Genomic DNA, 22,432 nt, shown 5'->3' with positions numbered 1-22,432 from the left:
GCCAGGCGTGCTGTTGGGACATGACAGGTTTTGTCTATGCCTGTGACTGAGCCGGCTGGGTGGTGTGAGTCTGCGGGCTGTGAACACCTGGGAGAGGGCAGGGCCTGGAGAGTTGGCTGGAGGCAGGATATCAGTCTTTGAGACAAGCGGCTAGGGAATGGAGTGAGATGTGGGGAGCCTGAAGGGGGTCTCCAAGACTCCTCCAGGGGCTGGGCAGCGCTCCCAGGACTGGAGTGCAGCTTCCAGTGCAGGGCATGTGTCTCCCAGGCCCCTCCAGCGTGGGGCTCTGCAGGTAGGGAGAGCTGGTGGAGATGGGGTCTCTGTCCACTCCCACTCAGTGGGAGACCCAGTGGGCCATGCTGGGCTTGCCCTCTCTGGACCCTCCTACACACCAGCATTCATTCCACCCCTGACTGCAGGCTGGCGCCTGGAAGTCCTGGAGGCCCCCAAGGATGTGGTGGTGCAAGCCGGCACACAGGCTTGCTTTACCTGTGTGCTCAGAGAGGCCCTGCCAGTGGGCAAAGCCACCTGGTACATCAACGGAACTATGGTACAGCCTGACAACGACTGGACCGTCACTGCTGATGGCAGCCACCACACCCTGCTGCTACACAATGCACAGCTACACCACGCTAGGGAAGTCACCTTTGCTGCCCAAGACGCAGTGACATCAACTCGACTTTCGGTGTTGGGTGGGTGGTTTGTGTGTGTGAAGGTGTGTCCCTTCTCTGCAGATTGGGTCACACTCCTGACACCAGGGTGGATGACCATCCTGGGCTGGGTCCTGCTATGAATCTGTCCCACCCCCAGAGTCTTAGGATGCTCCCTCCATTCCTAGGTGGCTTAACCTGCAGGTGTGTGGGCCAGGTCACTAAAGTCTCAGGGCTGCTGTTGATCAGATGTGTCCTGGCTCAGCCCTGAGTACCCCCTGAGGTCATGGTCCCCAGATCACCACCTACCTTCCCCTGCTTTGTACCTGTGAGAGGTCCAAGCTGGGCCCTGGAGGGGTGGGCAGGAGGAGCAAGCTTGCCAATCCATACATGCTGGGGGGTCTCACTGGCCTCCCACTCAGAGTGGGCTCTAGGTATGGTCTCACGATGGTAGAGAAATGTATCAGCATCCCTTGCTACCAGGGCTCAGGGGAGGTGATCTGCCCAGTGCCTACACTGTGTCTAATTAATTGCACATGTGTGAATTCTATTTGGTGTCTTATTAATTGGTGTCTAATTAATTAACAAATTCTATTTGTCTAATTAATTAGCACATGGGCTGGTACACATAGGTCCTTTGTGTGGTCTCTGTGATTACATGGCTGTGGACATCCCAGAGCATCTGCCCGGCACCTGCCCCTGGCCAGGCAGCACCCTCCACCCTGGAATCACAGAGCTAGGTGAGCTTCTGCTGGCTAGAGGTGACAAGATGGGGTCCTAGGCTTTCCCCACATGCGGGGGGATGAGGTGTGCAGATGGAAGACCCTGGTCCTTGCTATGGGGGCTTCCTGCGCCTCCTTCCCTAAGGTTGGCCTTCTTTCCTGCCTACTGGCTTGGCCTGGGGCAGCCAAGGAGTGCACAGGAGGCCACAGGACCACCCCATTACCTCTGAGTACCACACGGCCAAGAGTGGATGGACCTGCCCACCCATGAGCTGTCCTTGGCAGGACTGCCCCCATCTCATGACTCAGTTAACTGGGGGAGGTTACCGGATGGGGACGGTCTGTCCCTGGGCCCCAGAACCAGTCACCGTCTCCTGCTCCAGGACTTCCTGGATGAGAGGCTGTGGCACCTCTGGGATCTCAGCTGCTGGGAGATGAGGAGCCTCGTGAGACAGAGCTGGGCTGGGGCTCAAGGGACCCTCCTCGGCCCTGCACTGCCCAGCTGTCCCCCACATCACCAGGCCAGGGTGTGTGTATGCTCAGCAAGACCACTGCTTGCAGGGACCTGGGGGCCATGGGTGAGACTGTCCCCAAAGCCCAGGTTCAGCCCATGGCTCAGCATGTGCATGCTGGCTGGGATCCATTCTGCAGGCACCTGCCCCACCAGGGACACCCACTTCAGTGTCCCTGCCCAGCAGCTAGGCTACCATCCAGGTAACATCCTGACAGCACAGGTCGGTGACCCAGGAAAGTGGCTATATCCCACGCCATGGGTGTCATAGGCTCTGGCAGCTTCCTACGGGCAGGAGAGACTGCAGGTGACGTCACCCAGCACTACAAGTTGTATTGTGGCCATAGCACACAGACAAGCCCACTCTATCAGTGGCCAGGGACAAAACAGAGGATAGCCTAGCAGACTGGCTAGAAAAGTAGGGCTTAGGGTGACCAGGTGGTCACTTAGAGCAGGCGGTGGTGCCCTTGGGGAGGTTCTCCAGGGCCCTGAGGCTGGCTGCAGGTGAACTGAGGCATCTCAGGCTGGAGCCAGCACTTGGGTGGGCAGGGAGGGGCAATGTGCTGGGCCTCCAAGGACAGGGCTGGATGGAGGCTGAACTTAGGGGAACCCCTCCATCTTCAGGCAGGACACAGGGAATGAGTGGAGGGAAAGGGAGCCCAGGATGGGAAGGGGCTCGGCTTGCTCCCCAAAGCAGCAGCAGAGAAAGTGAACACCAGTGCCAAGGCAGGCCAAGCAACACCAGGGGTTTGCTCCATCACCGCGTTCCTGGACACCAGAACTCTGTGGCCACTCTGATCCAGCAGCCTCCCACAGAGATGCCATCCCTAGCCTTTGCCTCTCCATCCCCTGTGGGCACCAATCTGTCACAGCTGGTGGTGGTGACAGACAAGACGAAGCTGCCTTACTCTTGGTCCTGAGAGAGACACTGGGCCAGACCTACACCTAACTGACACCATGCTGAGAACGCTGGGGTGGCCATGTGCAAATTCAGAGCCCAAGGACATTCCTTGGCCAGGACAGGGTCAGCACAGGATGTGTCCTTGCAGCCAGTTCCCTGCAGGGCTTACCTGGTGTGCCCGAGGCTTCTGGAGCCTGGGGGCCAGCCTCCTGAAATGCCAGTGGTTCCCTGGGGCCGGGGGTGGGGCTGGCAAAGTCCCCTGCAGAAGGGCCTGGAGCCTCAGGGCCCAGCAGTCTCTGCAGCACAGATGGGACTTCCTGGTCGGCTCCAAGGGAGGGCTGGGCGGAGCCCTCCTGGGTAACACCTATGAAGAGGTGGGTTAGCAGCAGATGGTAAGGCCCAGGGTCTGGTGTGGCCTGATCCCAGGTAGGGGCCTCCAGAGACTAGTCCCTGTCAGAGACAGTCCAGTGGGCTGACCCCCAGCTGGCCTCTCCCATCTGCTTCATTCACCCACCCACTCAGGAGGCTGTGAGGAATGGAGGCTTGGCACAGAGAGAAGCCCCAGAACCCACACTGGGGACAGCTACTTCCTCCCCTGGAGCTCAGGCCTGTCCTCACCCAGGTGTCCCATGGAGAACTCCTCCACCTCCTGGGCCAGGGGACCGGGAACCCATCCTTCACCCTTCATGTGCCCCAAATCCTAGCACACTTCATCCCAAGGCTGGCTGTCCTGCAAGGCTGACTCCGAACCCCAGCTCTAAACCTGGGGGCAGCCTGATACCATGTCAAGGTCCAAGGGAATCATGGGGCTGGTGTCCAGGTGGCCAGAGCCATTGGCCCCCCTCCTGGGGACAGACCCACTGCCCTATCTTTTTTTTTTTTTTTTTTTTTTTTTTTTTTTTTTTTTTTTTCTTTTTTTTTTTTTTTTTTTTTTTTTTGAGTGTCAGCTTTCTCATTTTATTTTTTTTTTTTTTTTTATTTTTTATTTTTTTTATTGATTGTTCAAAACATTACAGAGCTCAAGACATATCATCTTTCATACATTTGACTCAATTGGGTTTTGTACTCCCCAAATACATAATACAGACTCACTTCTGTTACATACTCACATTTTTACATAATGGCTTATTAGTGACTGTTGTATTCTGCTACCTTTCCTATCCCCTACTATCCCCCCTCCCCTCCCCTCCCCTCCCATCTTCCCTCTCTACCTCCTCTGCTGTTGTTCAATTCTTTCCCCCTTTTTTTTTTTTCCCCCCACCCCCTTGCCCCTCATAACCTCTTATAATTTTGTGTATCACTGAAGGTCTCCTACCATTTCCATATGTTTTCCCTTCTCTCTTGCTTTCTCTCCCCCCATTCGTCTTAGTTTACTGTTAGTCTTTTCCTCATGCTCTTCCTTCCTGTTCTATTCTTAGTGGCTCTCTTTATATCAAAGAAGACATTTGACATTTGTTTTTTAGGGCTTGGCTAGCTTCACTTAGCATAATCTGCTCTAATGCCATCCATTTCCCTGCAAATTCTATGATTTTGTCGTTTCTTAGTGCTGCATAATACTCCATTGTGTATAGCTGCCACAATTTTTTTATCCACTCATCTATTGAAGGGCATCTAGGTTGGTTCCACAGTCTAGCTATTGTGAATTGTGCTGCTATAATCATTGATGTGGCCGTATCCGTATAGTGTGCTCTTTTAAGGTCCTCAGGGAATAGTCCAAGAAGGGCAATAGCTGGGTCAAATGGTGGATCCATTCCCAGCTTTCCCAGGAATCTCCATACTGCTTTCCAGATTGGCCTCACCATTTTGCAGTCCCACCAGCAGTGAACAAGTGTGCCCTTTTCCCCACATCCTCGCCAACACTTATTGTTGTTTGACTTCATAATGGCTGCCAATCTTACAGGAGTGAAATGGTATCTTAGGGTGGTTTTGATTTGCATTTCTCTGATTGCTAGAGATGGTGAGCATTTTCTCATGTGCTTGTGGATTGATTGTATGTCCTCCTCTGAGAAGTGTCTGTTCAGGTCCTTGGCCCATTTGTTGATTGGATTATTTGTTATCTTATTGTTTAATTTTTTGAGTTCTTTGTACATTCTGGATATTAGGGCTCTATCTGAGGTGTGAGGGGTAAAAATTTGTTCCCAGGATGTAGGCTCTCTATTTACCTCTTTTACTGTTTCTCTTGCTGAGAAAAAACTTTTTAGTTTAAGTAGGTCCCATTTATTTATTCTTGTCATTAACTCTTGGGCTACGGGCGTTCTATTAAGGAATTTGGAGCCCGCCCCCACAATATGTAGATCGTAGCCAACTTTTCCTTCTATCAGACGCAGTGTCTCTGTTTTTATATCTAGCTCCTTGATCCATTTTGAGTTAACTTTTGTGGCTGGCGAGAGAAAGGGATTCAATTTCATTTTGTTGCATATGGATTTCCAATTTTCCCAGCACCATTTGTTGAAGATGCTATCCTTCCTCCATTGCATGTTTTTAGCCCCTTTATCAAATATAAGATAGTTGTAACTTTGTGGATTAGTCTCTGTGTCCTCTATTCTGTACCATTGGTCCACCTGCCTGTTTTGGTACCAGTACCATGCTGTTTTTGTTACTATTGCTTTGTAGTACAGTTTGAGCTCTGGTATCGCTATACCTCCAGATTCACACTTCCTGCTTAGAATTGCTTTTGCTATTCTGGGTCTTTTGTTTTTCCATATGAATTTCATGATTGCTTTATCTATTTCTACAAGAAATGTCTTTGGGATTCTGATTGGCATCGCATTAAACCTGTAGAGAACTTTGGGTAATATCGCCATTTTGATGATGTTAGTTCTGCCTATCCATGAACAGGGTACATTTTTCCATCTTCTGAGATCTTCTTCTATCTCTCTCTTTAAGGTTCTGTAGTTTTCATTGTATAAATCTTTCACCTCTTTTGTTAGGTTGATTCCCAAGTATCTTATTTTCTTTGAGGATATTGTGAATGGAGTGGTTTTCCTTATTTCCATTTCAGAGGTTTTGTTGCTGATATACAGGAATGCCTTTGATTTGTGCGTGTTGATTTTATATCCTGCCACTTTGCTGAATTCATTTATTAACTCTAGTAGCTTCTTTGTAGATCCTTTTGGGTCTGTTAAGTAGATTATCATGTCATCTGCAAATAGCGATAATTTAATTTCTTCTTTTCCTATTTTTATGCCTTTAATTTCTTTTGTCTGTCTAATTGCTCTGGCTAGTACTTCGAGAACTAAATTGAATAGAAGTGGTGATAGAGGACATCCCTGTCTTGTTCCAGATTTTAGAGGGAATGCCTTCAGTTTTTCTCCGTTTAGGATGATGCTAGCCTGAGGTTTAGCATATATAGCTTTTACAATGTTGAGGTAAGTTCCTGATATCCCTAGTTTTTCTAATGTTTTGAACATAAAGGGATGTTGTATTTTGTCAAATGCTTTTTCTGCATCTATCGAGATGATCATATGGTTCTTGTCTTTAAGCCTATTGATGTGGTGAATAGCATGTATTGATTTCCGTATATTGAACCAGCCTTGCATCCCAGGGATGAATCCTACTTGATCATGGTGCACAAGTTTTCTGATATGTTTTTGTATTCGATTCGCCAGAATTTTATTGAGAATTTTTGCATCCAAGTTCATTAGAGATATTGGTCTGTAGTTTTCTTTCTTTGAAGTGTCTTTGTCTGGTTTTGGGATCAGGGTGATGTTGGCCTCATAGAATGAATTTGGAAGAGCTCCTTCTTTTTCTATTTCTTGAAATAGTTTGAAAAGTATTGGTATTAGTTCTTCTTTGAAGGTTTTGTAGAACTCCGCTGTATACCCATCAGGTCCAGGGCTTTTCTTGGTTGGTAGTCTTTTGATGGCTTCTTCTATTTCTTCCTTTGTTATTGGTCTGTTTAAACTGTGTGTGTCTTCCTGTCTCAATCTGGGCAAATCATATGCCTTAAGAAATTTATCGATATCCTCGCTATCTTCTATTTTATTAGAATATAGGGTTTCAAAATACTTTCTAATTATCTTCTGTATTTCTGTAGTGTCTGTTGTGATATTGCCTTTTTCATCCCGTATATTAGTAATTTGAGTTCTCTCTCTTCTTCTTTTTGTTAGCATAGCTAAGGGCTTGTCTATCTTATTTATTTTTTCAAAGAACCAACTTTTAGTTTTATCAATTTTTTCAATGGTTTTTTTTGTTTCAATTTCGTTTATTTCTGCTCTAATTTTAATTATTTCTTGTCTTCTACTACAATTGCTGTTGTTTTGTTCTTCCTTTTCTAGGTTTTTGAGGTGTAGTGTGAGTTCATTTATTTGTTGGTTTTTTCTTTTTTTGATGAAAGAACTCCAGGATATGAATTTCCCTCTTAAAACTGCTTTCATTGTGTCCCATAGATTCCGGTATGTTGTGTCTGTATTATCATTTGACTCTAAGAATTTTTTTATCTCTTCCTTTATGTCTTCTGTAACCCATTGATCATTCAATAACATATTGTTCATTTTCCATGTGGTGTAGGATTTCTCCTTCCTTTTTTTATCATTGATTTCCAATTTCATTCCATTATGGTCAGATATGGTGCATGGTATTATCTCCACACTTTTATATTTACTAAGATTTGCCTTATGGCATAATATATGGTCTATTTTTGAGTAGGATCCATGTGCTGCTGAGAAGAACGTGTATCCACTTGATGATGGTTGGTATATTCTATATATGTCAGTTAGGTCTAGGTTATTGATTGTGCTGTTGAGTTCTATAGTTTCTTTATTCAGTTTTTGTCTAGAGGATCTGTCTAATGGCGAGAGCGGTGTGTTGAAGTCACCCGTAATTATTGTGTTATGGTCTATTTGACTCTTGAACTTGAGGAGCGTTTGTTTTATGTAGATTGCAGCTCCATTGTTTGGTGCATACAAATTGATAATTGTTATGTCTTGTTGGTGGATGGTCCCTTTTAACAGTATATAGTGTCCTTCTTTATCCTTCTTAATTAACTTAGGTTTGAAGTTGATTTTATTTGATATGAGTATGGCCACTCCTGCTTGCTTCCGAGGGCCATGTGAGTGGTATGATTTTTCCCAACCTTTTACCTTCAGCCTGTGTATGTCTTTTCCTATCATATGAGTCTCCTGAAGGCAGCATATTGTTGGATTTGTTTTTTTGATCCAGGTTGCTAGCCTATGTCTCTTGATTGGTGAGTTTAGGCCATTAACATTTAAAGTCACAATTGAGATATGATTTGTACTTCCAGTCATGCTTCTTTATTTATTTATTTTAGTTTGGCTAGTTTTACTTTTTTTGGTTATTTTCCTCCTCCTTTACTGAGATACCTCTTGTTGTTAGTTTTGGGCACTATTTTTCAATTCCTCTTCTTGTAGTATATTGCTCAGAATGCTTTGCAGTGCTGGTTTTCTTGCTGCAAATTCTTTTAGCTTTTGTTTATCGTGAAAGATTTTAATTTCGTTGTCAAATCTGAAGCTCAATTTTGCTGGATACAGTATTCTTGGTTGAAATCCATTATTTTTCAGCGTTTGAAATACATTGTTCCAGGATCTTCTCGCTTTCAAAGTCTGTGCTGAGAAATCAGTCGTTAACCTAATTGGTTTACCCCTGAATGTAATCTGTCTCTTTTCTCTGGTAGCTTTTAATATTCTCTCCTTGTCCTGTATGTTGGCTATCTTCATAATTATGTGTCTTGGAGTTGGTCTATTATAGTTTTGAATGTTTGGGGTCCTGTAGGCTTCCAGGATTTGGCAATCCATTCCATCTTTCATCTCTGGGAAGTTTTCTACAATTATTTCATTTAATATGCTGTCCATTCCTTTGGTTTGAATCTCTGTGCCTTCTTCTATCCCGATGACTCTCAAATTTGGTTTTTTAATGACATCCCATATCTCTTGAATAGATTGCTCATGGGATTTAAGCATCTTTTCTGTGTTGACTATACTCTTTTCAAGTTGATAAACCTTGTCTTCATTATCTGATGTTCTGACTTCTACTTGATCAAGTCTATTTGTAATATTCTCGTTTGAGTTTTTAATTTGGTTTATAGTTTCCTGCAATTCTAGGATTATAGTTTGATTCTTTTTTAAGATCTCTATCTCCTGGTAGAGCTCGTTCTTTGCCATTTGAATTTGTTTGTTTAATTCATTTTCAAAATATATTTTTATTGCTTGGACTTGCTGTCTCATGTCTTCTCTAATATTCCTTTCCATTTGAGTTAGGAATGCCTTGAGTTCTTTCCCTATCCCTGCTTCTGATGTTTCTATGTCCTCTTGTAGAATTAAGTTGTCTTGCATTGTTTGTACTCCTTTTTTCCCTTGTTTTCTCATGCTGTCCCCGTTGCTTTCCAGCTCTATTTGATTGTCGTGTTTCTGTTCTCTTCTATAGATTTGTTTTGGTTCTGTTTTACTCTGATGCCTCTCCTTAGTGTTGTTAAACTATGCCTGCTGACATGGATTCCACTGTGAAGGAAGATCCGACGTCCCAGCTCCAGTGACGACACTACTTTGCTATGACTGGCCCCAGTTCCTTGCCTGGGTGTCCTGATGAGGTGGTGTGACTGCACTGTCTCTGTTTGATTTCAGCTCCCAGTCGCGGCAGGCAGGCGGTCTCTAGCCGCCCAGTATCACAGGCCGCGGGCGGGTGATCGGTCACCTGTGGCCGGGTGTTCTCCTACCACCCAGCTATGCGGGCAGTGGGTGAACTGTCGCCGGCGGGCCTGCAATTTCCAGCTGCCCAGTCTTGAGGGCCTTGCCTCTAGCTTCCTGGTTTCTCCTGCTAGCCTTCTGTAGCCGCAGGGCAGGCCGCATGAATCAGTGGGCCTGGATCTCCGGGGTCCCACAGTTGGCAATTGGGATCCCAGGCACTCTGTCCTTTAGATTTTCCTGCTTGCCCCACCCCCAGCTCTAGCCAGACAGGTTTCCTTTTGGCTGCAGATGGGTGGGGGGGTTGCAGGTCAGGTGCCTCTAGTTCCCCCCTAGTCTTTATGCAGGCTCACTCTGATTCTCCCTCCCCCGGCAAGCCTAGGAGAGAGTTTATGCGAGTTCCCGATGTATGGGGGATGGGCTGAGTGCCACACACCTGTTTTGTTGTTGAGATCTGTCGGAGAATGGGTGGATATATCAGCTGCTCAAGATGCTGACTGCTGATTCCCTTGGTGGAGTGTCCGCTGCGGGGGATGGGACTGTACCGCTTCCTTCCCCGTCTAAACTCCCGTACTCAGCCCGGGGGGTCAGTGCGGGCTTGGCTGGTGGGATTCCACCTGGTCGCAGCCGAGCCTCTCCCTGCTTGCTAATTAATGGCTTCCCTGGGGCGCCACGCCTTCTGTAGCCGCAGGGCAGGCCGCAGGAATCAGTGGGCCTGGATCTCCGGGGTCCCACAGTTGGCAATTGGGATCCCAGGCACTCTGTTCTTTGGATTTTCCTGCTTGCCCCACCCCCAGCTCTAGCCAGACAGGTTTCCTTTTGGCTGCAGATGGGTAGGGGGGGTTGCAGGTCAGGTGCCTCTAGTTCCCCCCTAGTCTTTATGCAGGCTCACTCTGATTCTCCCTCCCCCGGCAAGCCTAGGAGAGAGTTTATGCGAGTTCCCGATGTATGGGGGATGGGCTGAGTGCCACACACCTGTTTTGTTGTTGAGATCTGTCGGAGAATGGGTGGATATATCAGCTGCTCAAGATGCTGACTGCTGATTCCCTTGGTGGAGTGTCCGCTGCGGGGGATGGGACTGTACCGCTTCCTTCCCCGTCTAAACTCCCGTACTCAGCCCGGGGGGTCAGTGCGGGCTTGGCTGGTGGGATTCCACCTGGTCGCAGCCGAGCCTCTCCCTGCTTGCTAATTAATGGCTTCCCTGGGGCGCCACGCCTTCTGTAGCCGCAGGGCAGGCCGCAGGAATCAGTGGGCCTGGATCTCCGGGGTCCCACAGTTGGCAATTGGGATCCCAGGCACTCTGTCCTTTGGATTTTCCTGCTTGCCCCACCCCCAGCTCTAGCCAGACAGGTTTCCTTTTGGCTGCAGATGGGTAGGGGGGGTTGCAGGTCAGGTGCCTCTAGTTCCCCCCTAGTCTTTATGCAGGCTCACTCTGATTCTCCCTCCCCCGGCAAGCCTAGGAGAGAGTTTATGCGAGTTCCCGATGTATGGGGGATGGGCTGAGTGCCACACACCTGTTTTGTTGTTGAGATCTGTCGGAGAATGGGTGGATATATCAGCTGCTCAAGATGCTGACTGCTGATTCCCTTGGTGGAGTGTCCGCTGCGGGGGATGGGACTGTACCGCTTCCTTCCCCGTCTAAACTCCCGTACTCAGCCCGGGGGGTCAGTGCGGGCTTGGCTGGTGGGATTCCACCTGGTCGCAGCCGAGCCTCTCCCTGCTTGCTAATTAATGGCTTCCCTGGGGCGCCACGCCTTCTGTAGCCGCAGGGCAGGCCGCAGGAATCAGTGGGCCTGGATCTCCGGGGTCCCACAGTTGGCAATTGGGATCCCAGGCACTCTGTTCTTTGGATTTTCCTGCTTGCCCCACCCCCAGCTCTAGCCAGACAGGTTTCCTTTTGGCTGCAGATGGGTAGGGGGGGTTGCAGGTCAGGTGCCTCTAGTTCCCCCCTAGTCTTTATGCAGGCTCACTCTGATTCTCCCTCCCCCGGCAAGCCTAGGAGAGAGTTTATGCGAGTTCCCGATGTATGGGGGATGGGCTGAGTGCCACACACCTGTTTTGTTGTTGAGATCTGTCGGAGAATGGGTGGATATATCAGCTGCTCAAGATGCTGACTGCTGATTCCCTTGGTGGAGTGTCCGCTGCGGGGGATGGGACTGTACCGCTTCCTTCCCCGTCTAAACTCCCGTACTCAGCCCGGGGGGTCAGTGCGGGCTTGGCTGGTGGGATTCCACCTGGTCGCAGCCGAGCCTCTCCCTGCTTGCTAATTAATGGCTTCCCTGGGGCGCCACGCCTTCTGTAGCCGCAGGGCAGACCGCAGGAATCAGTGGGCCTGGATCTCCGGGGTCCCACAGTTGGCAATTGGGATCCCAGGCACTCTGTCCTTTGGATTTTCCTGCTTGCCCCACCCCCAGCTCTAGCCAGACAGGTTTCCTTTTGGCTGCAGATGGGTAGGGGGGGTTGCAGGTCAGGTGCCTCTAGTTCCCCCCTAGTCTTTATGCAGGCTCACTCTGATTCTCCCTCCCCCGGCAAGCCTAGGAGAGAGTTTATGCGAGTTCCCGATGTATGGGGGATGGGCTGAGTGCCACACACCTGTTTTGTTGTTGAGATCTGTCGGAGAATGGGTGGATATATCAGCTGCTCAAGATGCTGACTGCTGATTCCCTTGGTGGAGTGTCCGCTGCGGGGGATGGGACTGTACCGCTTCCTTCCCCGTCTAAACTCCCGTACTCAGCCCGGGGGGTCAGTGCGGGCTTGGCTGGTGGGATTCCACCTGGTCGCAGCCGAGCCTCTCCCTGCTTGCTAATTAATGGCTTCCCTGGGGCGCCACGCCTTCTGTAGCCGCAGGGCAGGCCGCAGGAATCAGTGGGCCTGGATCTCCGGGGTCCCACAGTTGGCAATTGGGATCCCAGGCACTCTGTCCTTTGGATTTTCCTGCTTGCCCCACCCCCAGCTCTAGCCAGACAGGTTTCCTTTTGGCTGCAGATGGGTAGGGGGGGTTGCAGGTCAGGTGCCTCTAGTTCCCCCCTAGTCTTTATGCAGGCTCACTCTGATTCTCCCTCCCCCGGCAAGCCTAGGAGAGAGTTTATGCGAGTTCCCGATGTATGGGGGATGGGCTGAGTGCCACACACCTGTTTTGTTGTTGAGATCTGTCGGAGAATGGGTGGATATATCAGCTGCTCAAGATGCTGACTGCTGATTCCCTTGGTGGAGTGTCCGCTGCGGGGGATGGGACTGTACCGCTTCCTTCCCCGTCTAAACTCCCGTACTCAGCCCGGGGGGTCAGTGCGGGCTTGGCTGGTGGGATTCCACCTGGTCGCAGCCGAGCCTCTCCCTGCTTGCTAATTAATGGCTTCCCTGGGGCGCCACGCCTTCTGTAGCCGCAGGGCAGGCCGCAGGAATCAGTGGGCCTGGATCTCCGGGGTCCCACAGTTGGCAATTGGGATCCCAGGCACTCTGTTCTTTGGATTTTCCTGCTTGCCCCACCCCCAGCTCTAGCCAGACAGGTTTCCTTTTGGCTGCAGATGGGTAGGGGGGGTTGCAGGTCAGGTGCCTCTAGTTCCCCCCTAGTCTTTATGCAGGCTCACTCTGATTCTCCCTCCCCCGGCAAGCCTAGGAGAGAGTTTATGCGAGTTCCCGATGTATGGGGGATGGGCTGAGTGCCACACACCTGTTTTGTTGTTGAGATCTGTCGGAGAATGGGTGGATATATCAGCTGCTCAAGATGCTGACTGCTGATTCCCTTGGTGGAGTGTCCGCTGCGGGGGATGGGACTGTACCGCTTCCTTCCCCGTCTAAACTCCCGTACTCAGCCCGGGGGGTCAGTGCGGGCTTGGCTGGTGGGATTCCACCTGGTCGCAGCCGAGCCTCTCCCTGCTTGCTAATTAATGGCTTCCCTGGGGCGCCACGCCTTCTGTAGCCGCAGGGCAGACCGCAGGAATCAGTGGGCCTGGATCTCCGGGGTCCCACAGTTGGCAATTGGGATCCCAGGCACTCTGTCCTTTGGATTTTCCTGCTTGCCCCACCCCCAGCTCTAGCCAGACAGGTTTCCTTTTGGCTGCAGATGGGTAGGGGGGGTTGCAGGTCAGGTGCCTCTAGTTCCCCCCTAGTCTTTATGCAGGCTCACTCTGATTCTCCCTCCCCCGGCAAGCCTAGGAGAGAGTTTATGCGAGTTCCCGTTGTATGGGGGATGGGCTGAGTGCCACACACCTGTTTTGTTGTTGAGATCTGTCGGAGAATGGGTGGATATATCAGCTGCTCAAGATGCTGACTGCTGATTCCCTTGGTGGAGTGTCCGCTGCGGGGGATGGGACTCCACTGCCCTATCTTTACCCAACTCCATCTGCATAGTAACCATCCACCCTCCACTTACAGCTAGTCCAGGCCATGCTACCCTTCCCTGGCCCCTTCCACCTATCCCTGAAAAACTCTCCAGGCCCCTGCCTGGCATGGCCCATGCCCTTCCCACCTGCCAACCATCTGCAGCCTGAGGATGCTGACCACTCCCATCCCCAGAAGGTCCCTTCCCAGAACCTTCCCCAACCCTCCTGAGCCCCTGCCCAGGAGGGGCACCCAAAATGGAGAGGCAGCTCCAGGATGCCCTCTGTGGAGTCAGGGAACCCACCCTCCCCTTCCCCATCCAAGAGGTCAGTGGATCCCTGGGAAGCCTCACAGTTGGAGCTCGGCACAGAGTGGTTCCCACCCCTCTGACAGATGCTAGGTTGTCCTGGGTCACCTCAGCTGGGGACAAAGGGGTAAACCTCTAGATGCCAAGAACTTGGGACCACCATATCACACCCCCACATCACATCTGTCCTGACACTAGCCTCAGCTGCCAGGTAGAGGAAAGCCTGAACTGCTCCTGGTGGGCCAGAGGGACAATTATGGGTGATTCTGGTCATATCATGTGTCCACAGGACCAGCCCCACAGCCCCTGCCTGGGAACAAGACAGGCCCATGTGCTGCCACAGCCCGTCTGGGCACACAGGAGCCAATACAGGGCACCCATGTGGCTCCCAGCTTGACCTTGGAGTGAAGGAACAGGGCAGCTGGTCTAGGCCCAACCAGGGCTATGGGTGGAGGGGATCCCAGGGTACTGAATGCGAGAGCGAGAGGAGCAGAGAGGAGGCGCAGACTGGTTTATTGCTCTATCAGCCAGAATACAGGTGCACTTCCCAACACAGACCCTGTGTCCACCCTGCAGAGCCGCTGGTGGCCACTAGGCCCTGGGTGTGGCTTTGGGGGTCTGGGTCCCATCCCTAGCCTGGGGACAGGCAAGGCTGTGCCCAGTAGGAGCAGGACACAGGCCCAAGTCCACATCTGTTTCCAGAGCCTGGAGGCTCCTGCAGGCCAAAAGGGACAACCCAGAGCTTGGTCTCTGAGCTGCCCCTGGCCAGGGCTCTCTTGAAGGACTTCAGTGCATCCAGCATTGTAGGCATTGTAGGCACTGTGGTCCTCTTTGTTGAGGACCAAAGTCCAGTGAGGTAGGAAGGGCCCAGGACAGAGGGCATGGAAGGCTGAACCCCGAGCTCAGAAGAGCAGGTGCTGCTGCCCAGCAGGGTGCAGGCCCCATGCTGCAAGGACAGCACAGTAAGAGTGCCCTGGCCTCCCTGTCTTGCCAGGGTATGTGGCCTCATCCCTGGGAGGGGCCAGGGGCCTCATCTCCATCTGGGGGAATATGCAGAGTGACAGTCTCTCCCACAGACCCAAGCTGACCATCTGGGTGGAAACCTCCGTCTTGAAGCTGCTCTGCCTGCCATCTGTAGAGTGCTGGACCGGGGTGCAGTAGGAGGTCCAAGGAGCACTGCCCACAGGCCCAGCTCGGACCCCTCGCACGTGAAAGGACAGGTCCTCAGGGCTGTGGACCTGGGATCCCGTCCTGAAGAAGCCAGGTGGACCCACATGTCTGGGTGGGCGCCCCACGTTGAGCAGGATGGGCTGCCCCACGGTGGGCTCACTGATCTCTCTCTGGAGCACGGAGACCTCACAGGGCATGTCGTCGGAGGTGCTGCTTACTGGGCAGCTAAAGGTCTCCCCTGCCTGGGGCACGTAATCTTCCAGGTCAGCCAGGGTCAGCACACGATTATTGTGTGTGAGGATCTTGGGGTCACGGCTGCAAAGGCCATCCGTGTCCTGGGGCTCCTCCACCACAAAAGGGGTCTCCCCATCACCCTCTCCTCCTGCCCACTCCGTGCTGCTGTCCCTGAGGGAAGCCCCAGTCTCCTCTGGCTCAGGGGTGACTGCTCCAGAAGCAGCCCAGTCCACACTGCTCCCAGCATCCACATGGAAGACGAGGGGCTCCCCAATGCAGACCACAGCTAGACCCTGGGCATGGGGCTCCTGGTCCAGCTGCTTGTTGTTGGAGTTGTTGGCGTTGGGGTCCCCACCTGGCGTCCCACCAGGCAGTGTGAAGAGCAGTGCCCCCATGCCTCTGGGCATCTCCCTGGTGGGAGACACAGCCTGAGGACCCGACTTCTTCACTGGGACTTCAACAGTCTCCTCAACCTCCACCCACTTGGGCTGGGGCCCTGTGCCCCCTGGCAGGGCTCCGGAGGGGGCCTCAGCCTCCATCATGTACAGTGTGGGCACAGTGGGCTTCCGGCCTGGCTCTGTCTCAGGCCTGTGAGGTTGCCTGGACCCCGGCAGGAACAGCAGGTCAGGGGCCAACAGAACTGGCCTCTGTGGGCTGGTGGAGCCGCGGGAAGGAGAGCGGGAGGGGAACTTGCTGGGGGATCGTCGTGGGCCACGGGGACTCTTCACCACGGTGGTGATGGTCTCCTCTCTGGTAGGGGAGAGGGCCCAAGAAGAGATGGGCACAGAGATCTGCAGCCTCACCCAGCTCCAAGCCATAAGCACATGCCAGAGACCAAGTTAAGGTACAAACAGGTGAGGAGGGTGAGTGTGCAAACTCCTACACATGCTCTTCAGCCCCACCTGCAGAGCCCCTGGCAGGAAGCCAAGGAAACCAAGCACAGTGTTTCACATGGCTAAGCTCAAGTTCTGCTCTGCTCAAGACATGTGGAGGCACCTAGAAGGCCCATGCTACATCACCCAAGCTGAAGCCTCTGGACACCAGGACTGCACTGTCTCCCCGTCCCCCTCTTCAGCAGGCTTTCTGCTCTGTACCTCAGGCAGGGTGCCCAGACTGCTACCAGGAAGTGCCCGCATGCCGTGAAGTCTTTGGCAAGTGACAGGCTGCTGGCCTGTGGCCTGTGCTCCTGGCCTCTGGATCTAAGGCCAGTGAGGCCCCATCAGGCCAAGGGGAAGATGGCTGAACACTGAGCTCCACATGGCCATGTCCCCCGCCTGGCTGGCATCTCCCAAGGTGGGAGGGGCAGAGCTCAAGGCCAACAGCTCAGGAGTGCATGCTGGGAGGGCCAGCGACTCTGCAGCCCTGGCCTGTCTCAGCAAGGGCCCTCAGTGGTTCTGATCCCCTTTATAGGCATGGACAGGGGGAAAGGCTCAAAAATGCCCAGATCCAAGGGTCAGCAATGCACTGGTTAGCCCAGATCCTCCTCTGCTGCCAGTGATCCTGGCTCTAGCAGGTGCTGAGGTAAAGTGGGCCATGAGCAGGGAGCAGGCTCCAGTTGAGGGAGGCAAGTCCATGGTCAGGACTTGGTGCTTTGACCAAGGCACTGCCTATCTCTCTCTCTCTCTCAGCACTTATTTTTATTTCTTGCTCTAACTTCGGGGCTCCAGGAAGAGTTGCTCCCAGGGACGGGCCCAGAGACACATGGGCACCCTCAAGGTGCACAGCAGTGATGAACCCTACATTCCCTATCCCTTGTCCAGGAGGAAGGGAATCTCCTACTCCACTGACTGGTGGGGAGGTTGAGGCTCCTGGTGGCCTATTGAGGGCCAAAGCTGAGGGGGCACAGCCTTCTCTGCAGGACAAAGGTGGGTACTTCCCAGAATGTTTCTGACCCCCAGTCCCCCTCAGGTTGCCTCTGAAGCTTCCCAAATGGGATCTGGCTCCATCTCTACAATGCTCCCCCTGTGGAGGGAAGGGAGCAATAACCTGTCTGAGGCCCTAGAACACCTGCTTGTACCCAGGATGGCACTCTACCACCCAACTGTTCCCATCTGTTGGGTGGCACAGTAGGAGAAGCCTACTTCTGGGGAGAAGGGAGGTCAGGGAAGAGCTAACCCAGGGCCTCATCAATTCTGATGACAGAATTCTTCTGTAGCACATCTACCTTCAGGCCCTTCTGGCGGCTGCTCAGCCCCTGAGGAATGGAGGTTTCTATCCTGGAGCATCCCAGCCTGTAACTTATAAAATCCTCAGCCAGTCCTGCCTACAGCTCCCCACACCTCCACCTGCATACCTCCTCTGCAAGTCTCCAGGACTGTCCAGGTCATAAGCAAGCCTATGTTCTGTGAGTTCACCCAGCTCTGATCCCCCAAGTCAGCTCACCAACATGCCCAGATTTTCTACAGCATGAAGGTACTGAAGGACAAAGAGCCCACGGGCATGGCTCTGGGGAAATTGGCTCTCAGCTGACTTCTGGGAGCCACCCTAAGCCTCATCACTTCCTTGAACCTTGGTTAGGCTTGGGTTTGGAGACTGCTAAAATTCCTTCATTTAAAAAAATTTTTTTTAGTTGTAAATGGATCTTTTTATTTTATTTATATATTTATGTGCAGTGCTGTAGATCAAACCCAGGGCCTCACACATGCCAGACAAGTGCTCTACCACTGAGCCATAATTCTAGCCCCTAAAATTCATTTCTTAAGCTGCACTAGACACTTCAAGTACTCAACAGACACACGTGGCTAGTGGCTGCCACACTGGGCAGTGTAGAGAGAATACTCTCACCACTGCAGCAAGTTCTGTTGGATGATACCGTCCCAGACCTGGGGTACCAAGGGATAAGAGTCTGTCTCTAGTCTTCTGAGGGAAGTGGCTCAGTTCCAGCCCCACCCTAGTGGTGCAACTCTGGTGAGCCATTGTGTTGTGTGCAGAGCAAGAGAGCCATGACGTGTGGAGGGACCTAAGGCCACGGCTGTGTGAGAAATCTGCAAGGCACTGGTGGCCAGAAGTGAGCCAGGCTGTTAGTGCAGCCACTGCAAGTGGCCAAGACACACCGCAAGGTTCAGGAAGGTTAGTGGCATGCAGGGCACTGCAGTCCGAGATGGGTTAGGAACACGCCTGCACTTACATGATGACGGTTTTCTTGGGGACTTTAGTCACCTGCTCAGTGACTACAAAGAAAACAGTCAGAATAGCAAGGGTTACAGAGAAGCCAGTGCCTGGGGCTTACTCCCTGATGGCACTGCAGTGCAGCCATCTGCTGGGCTTAGGAGCACTGGCCATGTGTCCCTGGGCAGTCTGTTTCAGCTAGGAGGTCCAGTATCCTCAGCTACAGACAGGTGAGAGCATCTGCCCCGAGGGGCTGGGATGTGACAGCAGGCACCACAAGGATAGCCCACTCTCTCTCCTGAGCACCACAGGGGCTGTGGGGAGAACGAGCTGGCATCTGTTGCCTACTCAAAAGGGCCCAGGCTTTTCCTCATGCTGACATAAGCCTGTGAATTCCTCAAACATGTAGCCCAACATAGCCCTGAGGCCTAGGGAAATGGAAGAGTAGCTTGTGGCCATGCAGTGGGCCACCAGCCACAATGGGGCCAGGATGGTTGATACCTTTGCCACAAAACAAGTTCAAGTCCAAAAGGTGTCTCCAGGGGAGAGGGACACAAGAGTCCTGAATGTGGACATCTGAACCCCACGCATGTGGTGAGTGGTCTCCAGGGGAGGGGGCACCAGAGTGCTGCATGTGGCACATCTGAGCCCCCTGCATGTGGTGGGTGCCTGAGGTCTGAGTGTGGAGGTCAGCTGTTTCAACTGCGTGGCCTTTCCTGGTTTTCGCAGCTGTTGCCCTTACCAAAGCCAGCCCATGGGGCCTATGTTTCCATCTTGCTGCTGGGGACTGGAGTTCCAGGGAGGATGAAACTCATCTGGAACCAGGCAGCACCTACTCCCAACCACCTTGAGGCCTCTTCCCTTGACCTCTGGGCAGGCCTGGGCTTGACTACTGCATGCCATCTCCAGGCTCAGCAGCCCTCTCACTGCTCAATGGGAAGGTGGAGGAGGTGGCCAGCAAAGCCAAGTGGCCTGTACTGGGACATGGTCCCACATCTCCTGGACCAGGGGACTTTCTGCTTCACTGCACTGCAACACTGAGATAGGCTTTCCCTAGGCAACTTATGGCATTTCAAGCTTGTCTCAGATGATGAGCATAAGAATTAGACACTGTCTCTGTGTGTGTGCATTGGAGGTCACACTGGCTACATTTGTGTGCCTGCACATGGATGTACCTTGCATACAAATGTGCACACAGGTGTACTTGTCTGCACACATATGCATGCTCAGACATGCTGCACACACATTCACACACACAAGTGTGTATACATGTATGTGCACATCAGCACATGTACATGTGTTTGCTCAGGCTTGTGTTTATATGTGTGCATTGCTTGCACAGGCTGTGTTCAGGAGTGTGTGTGCATTTATATGTGTGCATTGTTTGCACAGGTTGTGCTCAGGCTTGTGTGTGTTTATATGTGTGCATTGTTTGCACAGGCTGTGCTCAGGCATGTGTGTGTTTATATGTGTGCATTGCTTGCACAGGCTGTGCTCATGTGTGTATGCATTTATAAGTGTGCATTGCTTTCACAGGCTGTGCTCAGGCATGTATGCATTTATATGTGTGCATTGCTTGCACAGGCTGTGTTCAGGTGTGTGTGCATTTATATGTGTGCATTGTTTGCACAGGCTGTGCTCAGGCAAGTGTGTTTATATGTGTGCATTGCTTGCACAGGCTATGCTCAGGCTTGTGTTTATATGTGTACATTGCTTGCACAGGCTATGCTCAGGCAAGTGTGTTTATATGTGTACATTGCTTGCACAGGCTGTGCTCAGGCAGTGTGTGTGTGTGTTTATATGTGTGCATTATTTGCACCAGCTGGGCTCAGGCATGTGTGTGTTTATATGTGTACATTATTTGCACAGTCTGCTCACGTGTGTGTATGCATTTATAAGTGTGCATTGCTTGCACAGGCTGTGCTCAGGCATGTGTGCGTTTATATGTGTGCATTGCTTGCACAGGCTGTGTTCAGGTGTGTGTGTGTGTTTATATGTGTTCATTGTTTGCACAGGCATGTGTGCTTATATGTGTGCATTGCTTGTACAGGCTGTGCTCAGGTGTGTGCGTGTTTATGTGTGTGCACTGCTTGCATAGGCTGTGCTCAGGTGTGTGTGTATTTATGTGTGCTTTGCTTCCACAGGCTGTGCTGAGTCATGTGTGCTTATATGTGTGCATTGCTTGCACAGGCTGTGCTGAGGCATGTGTGCATTTATATGTGTGAATTGTTTGCACAGGCTTTTCTACAGGGAAGTGACTGATGGCGGGAATAGGAATCCAGTCAGGAAGCTGTATGTATTTAGACTAAGTTGGGCACAAAGAGGGACAACCTGTGTGCCATCTGCAGGCAAGCTCCTGTGCACAGAAGGACAGGAAAGCCCAGGGCCTCCACCTGGGTCCTCCCTGGCAGGGACCCGGCTTACTGCTCCATCTTGCTGCTCCAGGACACCTTGGGTTGCTAAGCTGGCACTTTATTCATGGTCCCCAACTTCCCCAGACCAGCTGTGGGCCCCAGTGAGTCTGCCGTTACAGGAGGGCTGCAGCCATGCAAAGCAGCATCCTGGCCTGGTGCAGACACTCAAGCCAGGTCAGTGCCACCAACAGGAGACAGCCAGGGCCCCTCTGGCTGCGGAGCCACTGGTTAAGACAAAGCATCAGGACAGGATTAGGAAGCAGGAGGCACAGGGCTCTGATTGCATGGCCTTCAAGAACCAGCGCTCAGTGATGTGCCTGGCCCCAGTGGGCTCTGGAGGCCTGCTCTTCACGCTGACACCTGCCTTCTTCCAGAAAGGGACCCATCGTGACCAACTAGAGAACAGCTGCAGAGGACACTCCTGCCCCAGTGAGAAGGGCACGTCCCCAACCATGAGACACGCAATGCAGAGGAAGTGGACAAGCCGGTGGCGGTAAAAGCATATATGTATGGTGATACTGTCCCCGGGTTGTGGGACAGTATTATGTCACGGGTCCCCAGGAACACAGGTCCAATATGGCAGGTGAGGGTCACAAGCCCTCACACAGGGACTTGCCCTTGGAGAAAGAGTCCATGAGGGCCACAGGGGCTTCGAAGTTCCTAGGGTTGGGATCTAGGGCTTTGGCTGGCCGGGTCCTCTGAAGGTCCAGAGGGACAGAGACCCTGTGTGTTGGTCCCTGGGATGGACAGACTGCAGTGGGAACACTCCACAGGAGCCTGTGCTCAGGAATTGGACGACACATTTTCCAACCACCCTCTTGTGGAAGCTGTGGCTCCACAAACATGGGTCCAGCCTCTGCTCGATGGCCCTAGGTACAAGGATTCCCCACCTGCCAAGGCAGCCCTTCCAGGGGGGCAACTCCACCTGGGAGCCAAGATATATAACAGTGGCCCTCCTCCCATCCTGGTGGCCTGGGCACTGGCTCACCCAGATGGGGCCTTGTAGGAGTGACTTGTGACCCTGGGAGTGACCTAGGCCAGGGCAGGGACACTAAACCACAAATGCTCTGGCCTCTCTAAGGCCAATTCAGCCTGGTGGGAAAGGGCCAGACCAATATCTGACTCTCCACTCATCAGCTTAGCCCTCAGTGGAGACGCCCTTCCCCAGATGTCCTGCTGTCCTGCCCTCTGCCCTCAGTGTAGACGCCCTTCCCCAGACATTCTACTGTCCGCCTGTGCCCTCAGTTTAGACGCCCCTTCCTCAGACATCCTATTGTCCTGCCTCTGCCCACAGTGTAGACACCCCATCCTGAGACGTCCTACTGTCCTGCCCTCTGCCCTCAGTGTAGAGGCCCCTTCCCCAGATGTCCTACTGTCCTTCCCTCTGCCCTCAGTGTAGACGCCCCTTCCCCAGACTTCCTACTGTCCTGCCTCTACCCTCAGTGGAGATGCCTTCC

General features: G+C 52.2%; 1 long non-coding RNA gene across 4 annotated transcripts in view; it reads right to left on the bottom strand.

Annotated features, from left to right (window-relative positions):
- The window catches only part of LOC144370378 (uncharacterized), an 86,822-nt gene extending 83,650 nt beyond the window's left edge, over positions 1-3,172 (bottom strand). For 3 of the 4 annotated variants that reach the window (XR_013430358.1, XR_013430361.1, XR_013430360.1), the window contains exon 1: positions 2,954-3,170. This is a non-coding gene — a long non-coding RNA (uncharacterized LOC144370378). Of the gene's footprint in view, positions 1-2,953 lie in introns of all 4 variants that reach the window. The other variant, XR_013430359.1, reaches the window with a different exon arrangement.
- Positions 3,173-22,432: the final 19,260 nt, after the last annotated feature.

Source organism: Ictidomys tridecemlineatus, chromosome 14 (genome assembly GCF_052094955.1).
Source record: "Ictidomys tridecemlineatus isolate mIctTri1 chromosome 14, mIctTri1.hap1, whole genome shotgun sequence".
Lineage (NCBI taxonomy): Eukaryota > Metazoa > Chordata > Mammalia > Rodentia > Sciuridae > Ictidomys > Ictidomys tridecemlineatus.
Note: the sequence above shows the minus strand (reverse complement) of the source record. Positions and strands in the feature narration are given on the sequence as shown.